We start from the raw sequence: 18,952 nt of genomic DNA on the forward strand, positions 1-18,952 counted from the left end.
TTTCAAGGAATATATACACATATGCATACAGACACACAGAGCTAGTTGGTTGCCAAGGAATACACACACACACACACACACACACACACACACACAGACACACACACACACACACACAGCGAGAGAGAGAGAGAGAGAGAGAGAGAGAGAGAGAGAGAGAGAGAGAGAGAAATTGGGGATTCTGAGTATAGTGCATGCAGAAAGTTTTTGTACAATTCTTGTCTCTTTGCTATGAGTCTGAAATTGCATCAAAAAAAAGTTTTTTAAAAACAGCTCTATGATGTAGTTCAATTATCCCTTTTGGCGAGTAAGTCAACTTCACTTTTAGGGTTACATATGAAGCACTACAACCAAGATTTGAACTTGAATTTCCTCAGCATCTAAACTCTTAATCATTACTTTGTTCTGTCTTGCCAGGCTATGTCTATGGGAGAGTGTTTTACATATTAATAGCAGCTGTCACACATGCCAACAAAGAAAAAAAAAAGAACTTTGTTATGGAACCTAAAACTACATTGCCCAATAAGTGTAGAAATAGCCAGATATGCCTATTTAAATTTAAATTATTAAAATGAAAGAGTTGGTTCCTCATTCAAACTAACCAGGTATCAAGTGCTCAAAAGGCAAATGAAGCTACTAGCCACCATATTGGGCAGATTAAATATGGAATATTTCGTTCACCTCGGAAAGTACAATTGGCTTGATGGTTTAGAGCACAGGTTGTTATAAAATTGAAAGGGGTGCGCCTTACATCCATCCACAATTGTATGCAGGAAGCAGAGATTTTCACATTTCACTTTGCATAGGGACAGTACACAGCACAATTTATAAGAATGGACTCTGGAGATTGCCTGGGTTCAAGTCCAGGCTCTACAGTTTACTAACTTAAGTCCTGTAAGTAACTTCACAAGTTTTTGTTTAGGTTTCCTCATATGTTTAATGGGGATAGCAATAGTGTCTACCTCATGGGGTTGTGTGAGAGTTATATGAGTGAAATAAAGTTATGGAACGAATATCCCTTTAAAACGCAAAGGCAACGTTCTGAGGCATATTGGGGGCAGAGATAACATTTTAAATGTAAAATTAAATATACATCTTTTGTCCATCAAGTCCCCATTTAGAAATATAATTAAGTGCAAGAGGTGTGGCTGAACTTGATGACTTTTAAGGTCTCTTTCAATAGAGACTCTATCATTCCATGATATTAAGAGTATTGTCATTCTGCATTAGAGATGACTTTAAAATAATCAGCATTGGCCGGGCTCGGTGGCTCAGCCTGTAATCCCATGCTTTGGGAGGCCGAGGTGAGTGAATTGCCTGAGTCTGCGGGTTCGAGACTCACCTGGGCAACTTGGCGAGCCCTCATCTCTACCATAAATAAAAAAAATTAGCCAGGCGTGGTAGTGTGCGCCTGTAGTTCCAGCTACTTGGAAGGCTGAGGCGGAAGTATTGCCAGAACCCAGCAGGTCGAGGCTACGGTGGCTGGGAGCATGCCACTGCACTCCAGTCTGGGCGACAGAGTGAGACTCCAACTCAAAATAAATAAATAAAATAAAATAAAATAAATTAATCAGCATTTATAATCTGAAAGATTGTTTACATATATCTCTTTAACATTGTCTGAGAATTTAAAAAATATTTTACAAATAAATAACTTTACTTTTTAAGCATTTAAATAACTTCTTAATAAATTGTATATTTATAATTTAATATAGCATATAGCATTTCATATAATAAATTGCTAGCATAAAGTTAAATAATCAGACAATGGAAAATCCTAGGGTTGAACAGAGGTCATGTAACTCCAATGTCTTTATGCTACTTGACTCTATTAGCTATACATTATGGTATATTTGTTGAGCACATTCTATATATTGGACATGCTGTTCTATACTGAGAAGAGTGTTGAATATGGAGAATTGGCTCTTCTGTTTAATACAATGGATAGTCCCGTTCAAGTTCTCCAAATTTTTCAGAGAACTCATAGTTCATAAAACCTTAACTGATTTAAAATTGCTTGGAGAAAAGTCAAGTAATTCTGTACCAATTTGAGTTCGTGAATCTCCAGGGCAACTTTTATGAGTAAATATTTAGTTGATCTTTTTGAGGTAAGATAAAATATATTGAAATTTCTTCAGTGATGGTTAAAGGTGTTTAACTTCAAAATGTCATTTATTACCATGTCTTGGACCTAAGTTTACTCTTATACTGTTTTCATCCAGTATAAAAGTATGCAAAAATGTTATTTTGTTTCTACAAAATCGTCTCATTCTCATCATTTTAATCTCTCCCTGGGTCATATCTGTGCAACATTTTATGCAGATATACCAAATATCAAATAAAATTTGTATATAACACTATAATAATCTCAGTAGTGCCAGGTGGGCATATTCATATCTGACATAAATCGGTTTCAAACAAAGTTCATTGCTAAATACATCTGTGTCAAGATAGCATGTCAATGAGAAGAAGTCTGGTTAGGCATGTCTTTATTAATAGAACTCTTTGCTTATTCAATCCACCATGGGCATTGAAATCATAACTGAGCTGCACAATGAACATTACTGAAATTTTCCAGAGATTTATGAATTGCAGCACATGCAAATAGAGTTTCTTGTATAGACAAAAATCTATTTTAAAAATTTGAAGGATCGTATTGAAAGATTTTAATAACCACAATTTTAGTATTGTTTATTGATAATATTATTAAAAGTCTCCTCTTAAATATTTTGTTTGAGTTAAAATAATAATTAGCATCTACTGCTCACTTTCTGACAGATACTCTAATTAGTGTACCTTTGGTTGTTACAACCATCCAGAGTATTAGTTTCACTAAATAGTCCCATTTCATGGATTAGATAACTGAAGCAATAGATAACCCATTATAGTCACAAAGCAAGGGAGAAGTAATTTAAAAATAGTCAGGTTTGACCAAAATTACTCTTAATTATTTCCCTATGTTGACTTCTGTTCATTATAGAATATTTTAACAATGTATTAAAGTAGTAAGAGATAGATTACATGTAATCACATTATATAATAACTACTGAAAATTTTGCTATAGTTTCTTTTTAATGATACTTATTCAATATGATCCTAAGTATTTCAAAAGTTATGCTACTAAATAAGATGGATGCCTCAACCTCAAAAAATGATGATGCAGTAAAGAAAACATGTAATCTATCAATAATGTAGAAACTGAAAATATGAACTCTGGGGTCAGACTGCTCAGAATTGAATCTTAGTACCTTATTTATCAGTGGTATGACCTTGAACAAATTAGCTAATCTATCTGATATTTAATTTTCTAATCACTAAAAGTTCATTATTATAATCATAATTATCAGCATCATATAATGCAAACTTGAATCAGATAATATAGGTAGAAGCAAAGTTCAGTGGAAACATCAAGGGAAAGAAAGGGAATTAATTTTAACTGAACAGATCACAGAAGGCTTTGAATTGCCAGTTGAGACTTAATTGATATATGCCAAAGTAGCAGCAATATTTAAAGAGGTCTTTCCCCTTTTCTTAATTAAAAAAAAATTCTCAATGAGGTTATGTGAGCTTTTGAATGAAAAACACATATTTAGAGATCTTTTGGCTATAAAAGCTTACCAAAATGCATCTGGGTGGGTAACATTAAGAAGTGCAAGTATGTGAATTTTTATTCTTCTTGAATTTTTATTAGACTAACCTCAACGTGTTAAAGTCATTTCAATATATCTCTTAGCACGAATTCATAGTTGATTACATCATGTAATTGTCTTTTCATTTTCATTTGTTAAATGTTATTTATTAGCCTATAAAACAGCTCAGTAACAGACATTGGATTTATAACTTATTTGTGACCTTGTAAAACATCTTATAAAAGGTAGGGCATACACTTCTTATATATTATTCTTTCTCTGGTGAGAAGTTGTCATTATATTATTAACTTAATTCTGGATTTCCATGATTTTAATTTAATTAAAAATTCTCTTTCAAGCTTATGAATATAAATTTCTATGTATCACTCAAAAATGACAAAATTTATTCTTTTTAAAATTCTGATTTTGGAAGTCAATTAATTTGTTCTGCTTCAGTATTTAAAAGAAGACTCAATGTCATCACTCTTTGAACAACAACAACAAAACTCTGATAATACTTTACAATATATTGCCACTAATATATGATGTCTGAGGCTGGTAATGAATGCAAAAATCAGTTCTTGTATTGGTCTCTAGAGGAATGTATTTCTGTTATGCCTGAACACATAGTACACATTACTGAAATGTGCTAGAGTCTTTGGAATTGTGGCACATATACACAATTCGACTTTCTTCTATAGATAGAAATCTATTTTATGGATCTTAAATATCTCCAGGGAAGTATTACCAAAATACTTTACCATTCCATCCCAACCTTTGATGTACAGGACATCTGGCATTACTTAGATCTAACACATTTTAGCTAGGGGTAAAGAATGATAATCTCAAAATAGGAGGTGTGCCTCTAATAGAAGAAAAAGGAAGCAGTAAATATACATGCAAGTCCCTGGAAACTTGGACATGGGCACATGATAAGGGCAATAGGTTTATGTTATACATCACTCCACTTGGAGTGTATATCTTGGCAAAGTGAAGCAAAAATGTAAGGGGAACTAATAATTCTTCAAGTCACGGGAGCAGAAAAATCAAGTGGCTGTGGGACAGCTTAGCTGTCAAGTGGCAAAGACACCAGAGGAAGAGTTCTAAGTGAACTGTTCTCTTGGCTTGCCAGAACCAGCTCTGTATTTAGCTGCCTGGTTGCCTCAGTATTGGACTTCCTTTGACATCTTTCCCGAGCTTGGACCTAGCCAACCTGCAGATTCTGGGACTTCTCTAATGGTCTTCTAACATATCATTATATCACACAAGTTCCTCAGAGTTCATTTCTATTGTTTGTAACCTAGAAACTTTACCTGTCATGATTGTTTTTGAATGTTTTTTAACTACATAACTTTTTTATTACAAAAGTAGCAAATTCACTGCCTGTAAGATATTTGCACAATGCACATGAACACAAAGACAAGAATTAAAAACCATAAATGTCAATAACTCCATTGTCTAACAACAAATCTCCTACAATTTTGGTTTATAATCTTCCATTTGTCTTGTCTCCACGACTCGGTCTCAATCACTATCTCTCTCTCTCTCTCTCTCTCTCTCTAAATATATTATTTATTTATTTAAAAAATAAGATGCCAATATACATACTGTATTGAAACAATATTTGATTTAGTATTTCATAAACATTTCTCATAAATATATTAGAGGTTTTTTAAAGCAGCATTATACATGAATAAATATTTCTTTGTATGGATAAATTATAACTGATACTATAATGGTCAATCAGGCTGTATTCTTTTTCTTCCCATTATAAGTAATTCTTTGAGAAATATTCTTTATATAAAATTTGGCTTTACTTGATCTTTCTATAGTTTTATTTGTTTTTGTCCAGAGGCTGCTCTGACGAGCACTACGTAAGTGCTGCACCTGCAATGATGATCATTTGCACTGTTCAGGAGCGCTGTCATTTTAGGCAGCTCAGCTTTTCCTATACATACCAAGGGTTGTATTTTCCTGGTGTGAAAAGGAGCCAAAATGTAACCAGCTCATATGCCCACAGGGCAACCCTCCTGTCCCAGTGCCTGTAGCTTTTAATTCCCTCAATCAGTCAACTCTGCCCTGATATGGCTCTCCAGAAAAAAGCAAATTACACATTTATACTGCATGGACTGATGCTGGCGGTTTTACAGATAGGGATGAGTCTTTTGGCAGATAAACTGCCCAGAATGGAGAGAATGGCAAGGGAAAGACTGTTTTCACATCAATGCTTTTCTGGCTTCTCTGGAGGAATGAGGTTCACTCAGAACATGGATGGTGCACAGACTTGCTCCAAACCTCAGTACATAAGTTATACAATTATTTGCAATAAAAGACATGTCATCTGTTGTTTTCATTGAAGCATAGAGTCTAAAAGACTTTAATGTTTTCATGAACTTGTTAGCATATTTTTTAAAGCACCTAACAAAAATCCTGGAATTATTCTGTACATGCTAGATGTTACAGAGACAAATATATTATGTATGCAATAAAAAAATCCATGTTACGATTACTTGTACACTTTTGAGATAAATTTTTCAACAGAATTTGATATGAAAGTGCGTAAAAGCCTCACTAAAGACTTACACAAATGATTTATCAACAGTTTTCAAAAGAAGTTTTAAAACTCTTAAAATATTTATTTGTTCAATATGATATGAATTCTTAAGAGTTAGCCAGTTTTGTTTCTTTGTTTTGTCTATCCCTAGCCCAAGTTCTAGTCAACCTTAAATTTAATATGAGCCAAGATTATGAAACAATCATCTTAACAGCTAATCTGATCAGGCAGGTATCTGGATATATGTGAGGATGGGTGGCAAAAAGAGTTAATGGAAATATATTCTCAAGAACAAAAGTAGAGTGGGTCCTACTTTATCCTGTGATGTTCAGACAAAAGCTGGATCCTGCAGTCAATTTTGGGTACATAGACTAATTGGGATACATTTAGAAGGCAGGATGGTAAAGAAATCAAAGCCATGACTCATGAAAAATTGCCAAGAGCAGAGATGATGTAGGAGGATGAATAAAACTGTCTTCAAATACTTGAAAGGCGAAATAAGATTTGTTCTGTATAGCCACAAGGTATTGAGCTATAGGTGGAAATATGAGAAAACATTTCAACTCAATATAGAAGAGAACTTTCTAGTAAAGCACAGGGTCAGTTGTAAATGATTTGAGAGTTTATATTGAGACTGTGAAAAGAAAGGTTTTCAAGTTTATATTTTTAAAAAATAAATGCATGTGTGAAACAGGGAATATAGGAAATCTCTGTACCTTTCTTTTTAATTTTGCTGTAAACTTAAAGGTGCTCTAAAAAAGACTTAAAAAAGAAAATAAAGTAGGTAGCAAAACAGTAGACACTATAGTTTCAATATTAGATAATAAACATAAAAACTTGGACAGAGAATAGAGTTTAGAAGCATTTGAGGGTGTTTTGATAGTTTCATGGGAACAACTAACTAAGGTCCTTATAAATAAAGAATATTTTTCTTATTTTATATGTAAACAATAGGAAAAAAAGCTAAGAGAAGAGAGCAATAAGTAAGTGATAGCAAAGTACATTTAGTTGCAAGTAAACAAAAGGGAAATCAATGCATCTATACTGAACTTTGGGAGAAAAAAGGGAAATAAGTTATCAAAAGAATGTTGGTTTCAATAACCAAATCTGAACCTTCCTCAAATTTTCTTTATTGAAAATAATTTTTTGAATGATCTGCTTGCAATTATTTTTATTCCTGAATTCATTTGAGAATTGTGGGTTTTGTCACGATGTTAATATTTTTTAAACAGAAAACCATATATTTGGCTGAGTAATTTATTCAGATATTTTAATGAAGCTAACTAAAATAAAATACTGTCTCAAAAAATAGGTTCTATATCATGATTTTAAAACTTGTCTGGCAGGCACAACTACAGAGCTGAGCTACTTTAAATTTACAAAAGCAACAACTTAAACCTGAGTCTTCCATTAGACTTCATTTTTTGTAGCTTCACCCATCACTTTTAGTATGTTCTACCATTTAAATAAAATAAGATTAGCTTTTATTTAGGCATTCTCAGAAACATCTGATTAATGTCTAGAATAAATCATTCCTATTAACTTAGCATAACTAAAAACTAATATTTTTAATGACCATTTAAAAATAAATTAGAGCTTCTAGTCTTCATTCATTTGGGAATCTTAATAAAAATGTGTAGAATTTGGAATGCAAAGTGGATAACAAAGTCCTAAAACTGTCTCAAACAAACAGTTTTCTTTCTTATCAACTGATATTTTTTCTTCTTTTTTATCCATCAATCTATACATGTTCAAGGTTTATTACAAAGTATGATGGGCAGAAAATATAGTACTTCTTATACAGGAGGCTGAAACAGAATGAAAGAGTGAGAATTAGGTTTACCAAACATAGGAAACAAGGAGTAAAGCACAGAAGTCACACTCCACGGCGGCGCCTCTGAGATATTTTTCTTCTTAAAAACATCTATGAGCCGGCCTCGGTGACTCAGCCTGTAATCCCGCGCCTTGGGAGGCTGAGGTGAGTGTATTGCCTGAGCCCGCAGGTTTGAGACCCGCCTGGGCAACTTGGCAAGACCTCATTTTTACAATAAATCAAAAATTAGCTGGGTGTGGTAGCACGCGCCTGTAGTTCCAGCTACTTGGAAGGCTGGGGCGGAAGGATCGCCGGAGCCCAGTAGGTCGAGGCTGCGGTGGCCGGGAGCGGCCACTGCACTGCAGTCTGGGCGACAGTGTGAGACTCCAACAAAAAAAAAAAAAAAAAAAAAAAAAAAAAACTATGGTAGCAAGAAGAATCATTTAAAATAGCAATGCAATAGTAAAAGGACAAAAAATATCTTAAAATAATTTCAAAATTATAGCATAAATAGAAAAAAGAAATATTTAAAAATTATTTAGACAAAACTTTTTGTTTTGTAAATATGAAAAAATGGCAAGAAAATTGGCATTAAATGCATCTATATTTAGAATAATAAAATAAGACAAAACTTTTGACATGTCCTTTTATTAAATTCAAGTAGTAGTAAAAATTACTGTTTTGAATGTTGGGTGGTTACCAGGAACTAAAATATCTTCTATGTTATTCTTACTTTTCTTTCTCTTTTGTCTTCATCACCTTCTCATCCTATTTTCAGTCTTTTATCAGTAAGGCCAGAAGCCTTGTCATTGCAACCTGTGGTTCTTAACCTTGGCTATGTATCAAAATCACTCCACAGGTTTTTAATGTTGCTCTTAGGGTCATATCTTCGATCCATTGAATCAGGCTCTAAGGAGGGACCTAGACATTTTCATTAAAAGAAAAAAAAATTTCTGCAGATGACTCTGTGGTAGGGAGCTCAACGTTTGGGAACCACTGACCTATTGTTAAAATAGTGACCATATTTTTGCGTGCAATCATCCCCTTCCTTCTAATCCTTCTGGGTCAGGCCACAGTTTCGATCTTTCTAAAGCATCTCTAAGCATCACCTTCCTATTCTGAAATCTTAAATAGCTCATACTTTATTTCTAATCTATCTTTTTCATGAAATCATTAGTCATCTTTCAAGGTACAGCTCAAAAAACACTTTCTCCAAGATACCCACTTTCACTACTCTCTATTTGGAATCCCCAATCATTCTGTAATATTCACATGACACTTATAATTTTCATTTTTGTATTATAATAATCTGTGCATATACAAACTCTATGTATTATAGATATCTCACAAAAGTACATATTTAGTTGTATGAATCAGTAAATAAAAAGACATAGAAAACAAAAGAACATTACTGAATCAGCATTAAATTCAGAGATTTGGAGCCTATCTTACCCAGTGATCTATCACAGAAATAGAGAACTGAGCAACATAGGTTCTCACTAATAAGTGGACCCTAGACACCTCTCATAATACTACAAGAAAGTGATTGACAGTAGAGACACAATGCTAGGAGATGGGGGACACATGATATCAATAAGGGTGCCTGATCCTAATCTAGGAGAAATGAGGACCAATGGAAATCCCAAACTTCACCTGTACCTAGACCACTTATGGACCCAATCATGACTTGCATCCCACATCTTTAAAATAAAAAAAGAAAAGAAAGAAATATTTCTAATATAGTATTTGAGCTGTTTATATCTTTAAGCAGACATCAGCAGATATAGGGACTCATAAATTAAGTCAAATCAGCCTCAGAACTGTAATTCACAGCTTATTTAAAATTATGTAAATGAAAGCATTAAAGTGGAATCTCATATATATATACATACATATAATATGTGCATCAAAAAAGATAACAAATTACTTTGTAATTTGTTGTTGCTCAAGCAAGCTTAATTTATTAAAGATTAAAGTGCTTGGTGGTTAAGGCATATGAAAACATCTGTGCAGAAGTCATAGGCTATTATTAGAATATGTTCCAGGACAAACCAGAAAATAGAAGTTTTTTTGCATTGTGTTTCTAGCTCCAGTTATGCAATTTACTCTTTAATATTAACACAACCACTCTCTTTTTCCCACCAAGAGAAATAGTTTTCCAGGTTATCTTCACTGAAATCCCCATTTCTCCAATTTAAGAGATCCACAATTATTTCCCAGCATCTCTCTAAAAGCTTATGTGTGTGTGTGTGTGTGTGTGTGTGTGTGTGTGTGTGTGTGTGTGTGTGTGTGTATAGAAATGAATTTTAGCCGGGCTTGGTGGCTCAGCCTGTAATCCCGCGCCTTTGGGAGGCTGAGGTGAATGGCTTGCCTGAGCCCACGGGTTCGAGACCCGCCTGGGCAGCGAGACCTCATCTCTATAATAAATCAAAAAAAAAAAAAGAAATCAGCCGGACATGGTAGCACATGCCTGTAATTCCGGTTACTTGGAAGGCTGAGGCGGAAGGATTGCCAGAGTCCAGCAGGTCGAGGCTGCGGTGGCCGAGAGTGGCCACTGCACTCCAGCCTGGGTGACAGAGTGAGACTCCAACTCAAAAAAAAAAAAAAGAGAAATGAATTTTAAAACTATATAAAAATTGTAATAGTATGATGAATATAAGTCATGTTTTACTGCTGCAATTACAAAAGGTGGTCAAAGTGGCTACCGTCAGCGTCCAGACACTTCTGGTTACAGTAAACATCTCTTAACATCTCTTAAAATGTGTATATATTTTTATGGCACCTGTGTGTGTGTGTGTGTGTGCGCGCGCACGTGCATTTGGTCAGAATTTTGCTAAGTGATGAATTGATAGGTGATTAAAATAATAATTAATTAAAAATTTATGTCATCTTTCTAGTTAAAAAAGTCACATATGTTTTTTATTAGAATTACCCTGTGTGATAGGTAAAAAAAAATCTATATTTTGCAAATGAGGAAACTAAAACAAAATGAAATTAACTGACTTCCGAAAGGCAAATCCAGTTCAATTTCTTTCCAACATAGCTGATTTTCCCAAAAATATTTAAATTTTTATGGGACTTCTAGAGATGCAATCAACATTTTGTATATCTTTATCATTACACTTTTCAATCTCCCAATGTGTGTAAGTAGTAATACATAAGGTTAATTTGTTCATCATCTAGATCACTGGCTAACAGTTAGAACTTAATTACTATGAGTTTAATCATTTCATGCATCCACCATTGTAAGTCAAGTAAATTACTTATTTTACTTGGTCAAATAAATATCGCCCAAAAAAATGGTTATCAATTAAGCAAAGCATAAACAAAATAAACAACTTATATTGAGAAAACCAACTTAAAGCCTTGTTCAGAGCAAGGAATAAAGGAGAAATTCTGCATTTTTATAAAAATTATTATTGACATCATCAGATAAAATTGTCAATTAAGCAATCTGTAATAAAGCAAGCATAATAAAACATTTTTCTCAATTAATATGACAAAAATGAGTGTATTGGTTTAGTTTAAAATTTTCTAAGAATTCTTAGTCAATATTAGATTTTATAATGACTGTAAATTGCTACAAAATGAATGTGTTTAAAAATTATTAGCTTAGGGCCTCACTCATCGTTAGAGAAATGCAAATCAAAACCACATTGAGATACCACCTAACCCCTGTAAGAATGGCCATTATTAATAAAGCAAACAACAACAAACACTGGTGAGGATGTGGAGAAAAAGGAACGCTTCTGCACTGCTGGTGGGAATGCAGACTAATACAACCTCTTTGGAAGACAGTGTGGCGATTTCTGAAGGAACTAAAAATTGACCTTCCATATGACCCAGGAATTCCCCTATTGGGAATATACCAGAGGAACTCAAATCATTCTACAAAAAGATACCTGCTCACATATGTTTGTTGCAACTCTATTCACAATAGCAAAAACATGGAATCAACCGTGCTGCCCATTGAAGCTGGACTGGATAAAAAAAATGTGGTACATATGCACAATGGAATATTATACAGCCATAAAGAAGGACAAATATGTGGCCTTTGCAGCAAATTGGATGGATTTGGAATCGATCATACTCAGTGATTTAACACAGAAACAAAGAACTGAGTTCCATATGTTCTCACTCATAAGGTGGCCTTGAACAATTGTAATGCCGTGTGAAGGTAATTGGCAGTAGTGGAAAACTGTCAGGGGAAGGGGGGTGAGACTGGCAGTTGGGGGAAGCTGCTAGGGGAGGGAGGGGCAAGCCTCATCAACAAGGATACCTGCATGATCAATGTTTGTATACCTATCCCTGAATTGTACCCCACATCTTTATAATAAATAAATTAATTAATTAAAAAAAAAGAACAGGGAACCAGCCATGCTAGCCATCAGAACTGGACTGGATAAAAACAGGTACACACACACACACACACACACACACACACACACATTAAACTTTTAGGTCTTAACCCCCCCACACACAAAATAAAAAATAAAAAAAGTTATTTTTTAAAAACCACAAAGATATACAATAAGTACATAAAATATATCCATAAAGGAAAAAGAAATAAAATTTATGATTTGGTTCCTTAAAAACAAGCTTTCTTTATAAGAACTTCATATGAAAAATCAAACTTATTGTGTCCAGTTTCTTAAGACAAAGTGGAGATGCTCCATGTACTCTAAGAATAGACTCAATAACATCTACTAGGAGTGAATACATTTAAAACAATTTTACTTACAATTAATAATAAAATGCAACTTGACAGTCTGATGTAAATAAATCTACTAGATTAGTAATATATATCCATTCAATTGATATTCTCACTTGTTTTTATCAATCTAGGGCATATGTTAGAAAACTCTGGTCCCTGAATGGGACTTTCCAGTGAGAATTTGAGGTTAGATGATTACAGAGCAACCCAAGGGTGTTAGCATTTTCTTCTACCTTAGTATATGTTGGTATATCTTACCAACACATGATGCCCAATAAACCAATAATAAAAATTTTACTTAGTAACAATATCCCCTTTTTAAAAGTATCTTTATTTATTTAAGTTACTGGTGACTCCCAATTTACTACCTTTACCTTTGCGTGCCCCCACTGATTATTGAATCTTGAGAATACTTCCATTTCATAATGCCTCTCATTTATACTCACTCTCCAACTGATATCTAGATTATTACAATAACCAATGTCTTTATTTTTAGACCTTTTCAGAACTGCTAGGATAATCTCTATTAAATGCTATCTTCTCAATAGTGCTCTATTCACCATCACATCCAGTCTTGTATTCAAAAGTATCTATCACATTCGTTCTCTCAATTCCATTCTCTTCAATCCTATCTTTATTTATTTTGACATAACTTTATATTTCAGCATTTTCAGTGTATTTATCATTACCTCATAATTTCCATTTTATATTTATCATCTAGCGCCTTGTACAGTATAGAATAAACATTAGGTATTCAATTCTTAAAGAGAAGAAAGAAGAAAACAAGAAAGGAGAGAAAAATTGGAGTGAAAATATATTAAGATATATTAAGATAATCCCCTTTCATTTTGTAAAATATCACAAATAATATTCTATCCCTGATATTATCTTTCTCAATTCAAATTCCATTTCCTAAATGCTACAGAAGAAACTTACAGAAATATAGAAACTCACTCAGGAAGTCATGAATATAGGAAGGCAGACACAGATGTTACCAATTATGCTGTACCTTGAGCCTTGTAGACGACATCATGGTTTTATTAATACAAATTAGGAACTAGCGTGAGCAAATGTTCATCATGTTTAGTAATTTCACAAATTGGCTAGTCCCAGTGGGGAGACTCTAAGACTACATCACTTGCTTGTTTGGAATAAAAAGAGAAAGAAGGTAATGGCAAAATGCTTTCCCAGGATTTAAGTCATTTCACTTTCCTCAAGAGTCATCAGCATCACCATTACAAAATCTCACAAGAAGTTGTCTATACTTTTCTCCATTGAAACTGCTACTCACTCCTCACTACACACCATCACAGCTTCTGGTGCCATGACTCCACTGATACAGCTCTGGCTCAGATCCCCAATGATGTTCATGTTACTAAATCTAGTGGACATTTTCCAGTTTTTAGTTGATCTCAAAGCAGGTTTTTTTTTTTTTTTTTACAGTGTCTTCTCTTATTCTTAAAACATATTCTTCTGAGGTCTTCTGTTACATATTTGCTTTATTTTACCCCTTCCTTTGTTTCAGTTCCTTTGTCTCTTGCAGGCTCTTTCTCATGCATACAGACATGAAATGTAAGAGCACCCCAAGGGTCAGCCTTAGGTTCTTCTTGTTTTTATTCTATACTGTCTTCCACATCCACAGTTTGAATTACTACCTGAACACAAATTATTTCCTTTGTGCTCTCGGCCAATATATTCAATTTTCTATAAGACATCTCTCCTAGGATTTATTTCCAAACATACATTTATGTCCAAAATCAAATTCACAGTCTTCCTACACACTCGGTGTGTTTTCTATCTCAATGAATAACACCCACATTCATCTAGTTGTACAAGCCTGAAAACTCTTCTTGACAACAGACTAATCTATCCACATCCACCTTAGTGCCCCTTTAGTGTACTCACAGTGTTGAAGCTTGGGTGGTAATTTAAAAATGAAATCTGATCATTTTTTTCTCTTGTTCAACACCTTTCAGTGACCTCTTATAACTCTTAAACAAATTAGACCATGACCTTAAAAGCCCTGCATGTCTATCTCTACTTCTTTGATCTTTTCTTACACTATGACTTTCTGCATCCCCAGAGCTTCCACATAGTGTTTTCTTTCTTTTTTAATTTTTCAATCCCTTGTCAACTCTCTCAAGAATTTTCCTGGATTCTCTTTCTCATTGTCATAATCTAGTAAATTTCCAGTTTGCCCTCAGGTCTCATTTCATATATACCTTACTGAGAAAAGCCTGGGATTCTTCAATAAGGTTGAATTTCTTCAATAATGAGTTCTCAGGCCACTGTATAGCTTACTCTTTTTTTTTTTTTTTTTTGGTAGCACCTTTTGGAGTTATAATTTTGCATTTTTTTCTATCATAATCTAATTACTCTCTTTGTCTAGACTGATTTTCACCAAGACAAGGCTGTGCTTGTGTTTATTCCTCTTAGTATCCAAAATACCCAGTTTATATAAGAAACGAATAAACACCAATTGAATAAATGAATGTTTGCAGTCTGAACAGGATAGGTGCAAATATCCAGATATTTAGACTGAGATGAAGAATCAATAAGGACAGGAAAACCTCCTAAGCCATTATATTCTCTGATATCCAGAGTCTAAGAAAATTGACGGTTTCATGTAATTTAAGGTTTAATGTAAGACTTTAGGCAGAGACTGAATATTTGGGAATTGAGACACTGAATGTGTGATAAAGGAAGTTGCAGAACCTAGGTAGGGAGGTCAGGGTTTAGTTTCATCCTTTTGCTTATCCAGTTAGTCAATCATTCATTCATTTACTAACAAATATTTGTTAAATGTCTGCTATGTCCCATGGACTATGCTAGGCATTTTGGCTACTAGTATAAGAAGATGATTACCCTTAGGATATTTACAAGCTAGTAGATATATGTTCTGAGGCCCACCTTTTGGTAAGAAAGGAACTTCTAATTTATCTCTAGACCTGAATTGCAGTGATTCTAGGATGCACATGACTAAGGCAGAAAATGGCAGAATTGAAGGCTGATAATGCCAAACTGAATAATGTGAACAAAGGAAGAAGTAAGGTTTCAATCAAACAACGTTGGTGATGGTCCTAGGGTCTCATTAGTACCTGACAACTTTATGAATTATTGTTGTTTAAACAGAGCATATTTATTAGAAATTAAAATAACCTGTTGTGTGTGGAATTTGACAGTTTGAAGACTAAGAATGATATACTATCAGATGATAGTAAAATGAATTTTATAAATCCAAAGTAAAATGGATTATATTGAGGTAGGTGTGTTAGCTATTAAAGAATTAGTTTGATGATGGCATTATTCAAGGAAACAAGCAGATTTATATTGATGAGTTATTATCTGTATTTTTCCTTCATGGAGAACAATGAAGACTAAATCTTTATTTATACCTGTGTATATCTGTTACTATCTAGGCTTAGGTAACCAGAAGACCAAGGTTTAACTATAAATAAAATATGGCACCAAATAAATCTGCTTAGAATGGTTTCTGTAAAAATTCTCTAAGGATAGAACAATGAAGGTATATATGCCCCTGTGTTTTTTTTCCCTATGTGTAAAGCCTAAGCTTGTATTTGTTATTTTTGTTGCAGTTAGAATTTAATTAGACTCTTAAGAGTAAAAAGAAACTCTTATCTTGAAAAAAATGGAAAGACAAGAAAAAATAGTAAATCATCTTTCCTACTTAAAAAATAGAAAAATAGATGAAGCAAAGCATTTTAGAAACAACTCACTCTGAGAGATGTTTTGTAAATAAATGACTGATAAGAAAGCATGGCATACTTTTATCTCAGAAAGTCATTAAACTAATCATACATTTATATAAGATAACCATTCTCTTTGGAAATATTTACAATGAGTTAATAAAAATGTGAATGGAGCATAAAATGAATGGAGACTAGAAGAAAAGATAATGTATTAATTCAGTGATATTCTAGTAAAATAGTTATTTCTGGACAGAAACAAATCATTCGGTATCCCCATGGAGAAGGAATAGAGAGTGACATAAAATGCAACTCTCAAACCCTCTTTGTCCTGCAATGATTAGGAATCCTTTGGCAGATTCGAATGCCTTATATTCATTATACATTAGCGAATTATAATCTCATTTTTAAATCATTTATTAGTGAAAGAAAATAATGAACGTCAATGTCCCAGAATCTGATTAATCTCAAGTAATGTTCTGAAACTGATTTTCTGGACATGCCAGATAAGAGGTTCAACGTGGACATATGGCTATTTTCCCAAGGGCCCAAATAGTGAATTTTGCCCTCTGTCTTTTCATGAGTCTTTTTTTACCCATTTCTGTTGCAATAGTTTCTTGAACCTATTTTATTTACAAAATGAATAGAGTCATAACACAGAGTAAACTGAAGTATTATCAAAGAACTACTAGAACATGGCACAGCTGTGTTTGAGCGATTAGGGAGAAAAAAAATCTTCGCTTTAAGTTCTGATTAGTAGAGTAGAATAATTGCCAAAGATTTTGGTCTAAGAGTCAAATGTTGATTTTTGTTCAGTTTTATATTGCTGAGATATGCTTTTATCAAAACTGGCAGAGACTGGCCAGAGCTTCTGGGTTCTTTGAAGTTGTATTACATGCTCTTAAGGTAGCCTTATATTTAGAAATGACATAACAAATACTGAAAGAAAACTCATCAATCCTCAGAATTTTCAGATTTAAATTCAATATTTCAACTAAAATAATGGAATAAAAAATAATCTGTATCTGGAAATTAGAAATTCCATATCATTAGATAAATGACTATACAGAATTTTCTTGGAATTGTGGAGACTTTGGATATGAGGAAACTGAGACTAAGGGAAATGAACTAATATGTCCCAGGCTGAATCACCAGCTGGGGAAGAATCCTTAATAGATTCTTTTCCTCGAGTTTCTGAAAACTAGCAAGATGAGAAAAATAGAAAAAAAGTAAGATTATAGTAGTTTGGTGTGAGAATTCCTACTGCTTAAAAACAAATTTATTTTGACCTTTTGGGCAAAAACAAAATCTACATATTTCCATTGTAACAACATGGCTACAGGCTGAGTAATTCCAGACATTTCAGACTCTAAGAAGAGATTGGAAAATAGTTTTTCTCCCCTCTATGCCTGAAGGGTAATTAAAATTACTTACTCCCTTCAAAAAGCTAAGCAGAGAATTGGATCAATGTTTGGTATAAGCAGCCATCTTGATCATTTTGCTTCTATTAAGTCTAAAGAACTTGTGGTTTTGATGGTGATTTTCTGGTTATAAGACATGGGCAAGCTCACATTTTTATTTCATTTGACAAAATAAAAAGTAGCTTCATGACAGTAATAACTGGGAGGCAGATCAGAGTGTTTGACCTAACTACACATGACATTTTATATTTTGGCTTCAGACAGCTCATCTTTTGATACTTCCATCAGTACATAAAAGGAGAATTTAGTGCTTAATGCTCTAATAAGTGTGCAACTTCTGGAAAGAAAGACTGCTTTGAGGATGTAAATCTCTAAGTATCATCACCTAAACTTGATCATTTTGCTTTGCTAGAGAAACTGAATCTCTTGGTCCTTCATTAGAGAAGTGATATTTAAAAGAACCAATATAGATTATGTAATATCTTATGATTTAATGTATTTTCATATAATCTCATTGATTTTTACGCATTGTACATGCAGTCATGATGACAGTTTCAAGCTACACAATGAATCTATTTTATGGGGTGAATTTTGTAAGCATCATATTTTGACAGAAGGAATAAATGAAGACTTTGGATTCAATTGCCTGCTTTGCCACTTCCTTCTCCTTTATCTTAGATATCTTATTTTTTTCTTGTCTTAAAATAGGAATCATGACACCCAGCTCAAGAGAATAAGTTATTGATTTTATAAAGTTATATACATGAAGCACCTATCGTAGAAACTGAACAAGACAAGGTCTTCAATAAATGTTAAATTCCTTGTCCAACCGTGACTAACCACTCTTTGCCATTTAAGTATGCTTTAATGAATAAAATATAAAAATTTTATCTTTAAATAATTTACATCAAAAAGTTATACCAATAGCTATTATTAAAGTGCCAGAATTGAAGCTTTTCGTGTATAGATATGAAGTCTCAATTATCTTTGTGTGTACAAGCTATAGCATAATGCTTAGCACAATAAGCACTAAAATCAATGTTTTGGTGACAAGATGTTAAACTGAACATTACAGAATGATCAATATGACCTAGGGATACTATGTACTCTGGCA

General features: G+C 33.5%; 1 protein-coding gene across 4 annotated transcripts in view; it reads right to left on the reverse strand.

The window, feature by feature from the left end:
• SYT1 (synaptotagmin 1) overlaps nucleotides 1–18,952 on the reverse strand; it is a 588,991-nt gene that overhangs the window by 526,521 nt on the left and 43,518 nt on the right. The window lies entirely within an intron of this gene.

Source organism: Carlito syrichta, unplaced genomic scaffold (assembly GCF_000164805.1).
Source record: "Carlito syrichta isolate Samal-C Ts95f unplaced genomic scaffold, Tarsius_syrichta-2.0.1 Scaffold288851, whole genome shotgun sequence".
Lineage (NCBI taxonomy): Eukaryota > Metazoa > Chordata > Mammalia > Primates > Tarsiidae > Carlito > Carlito syrichta.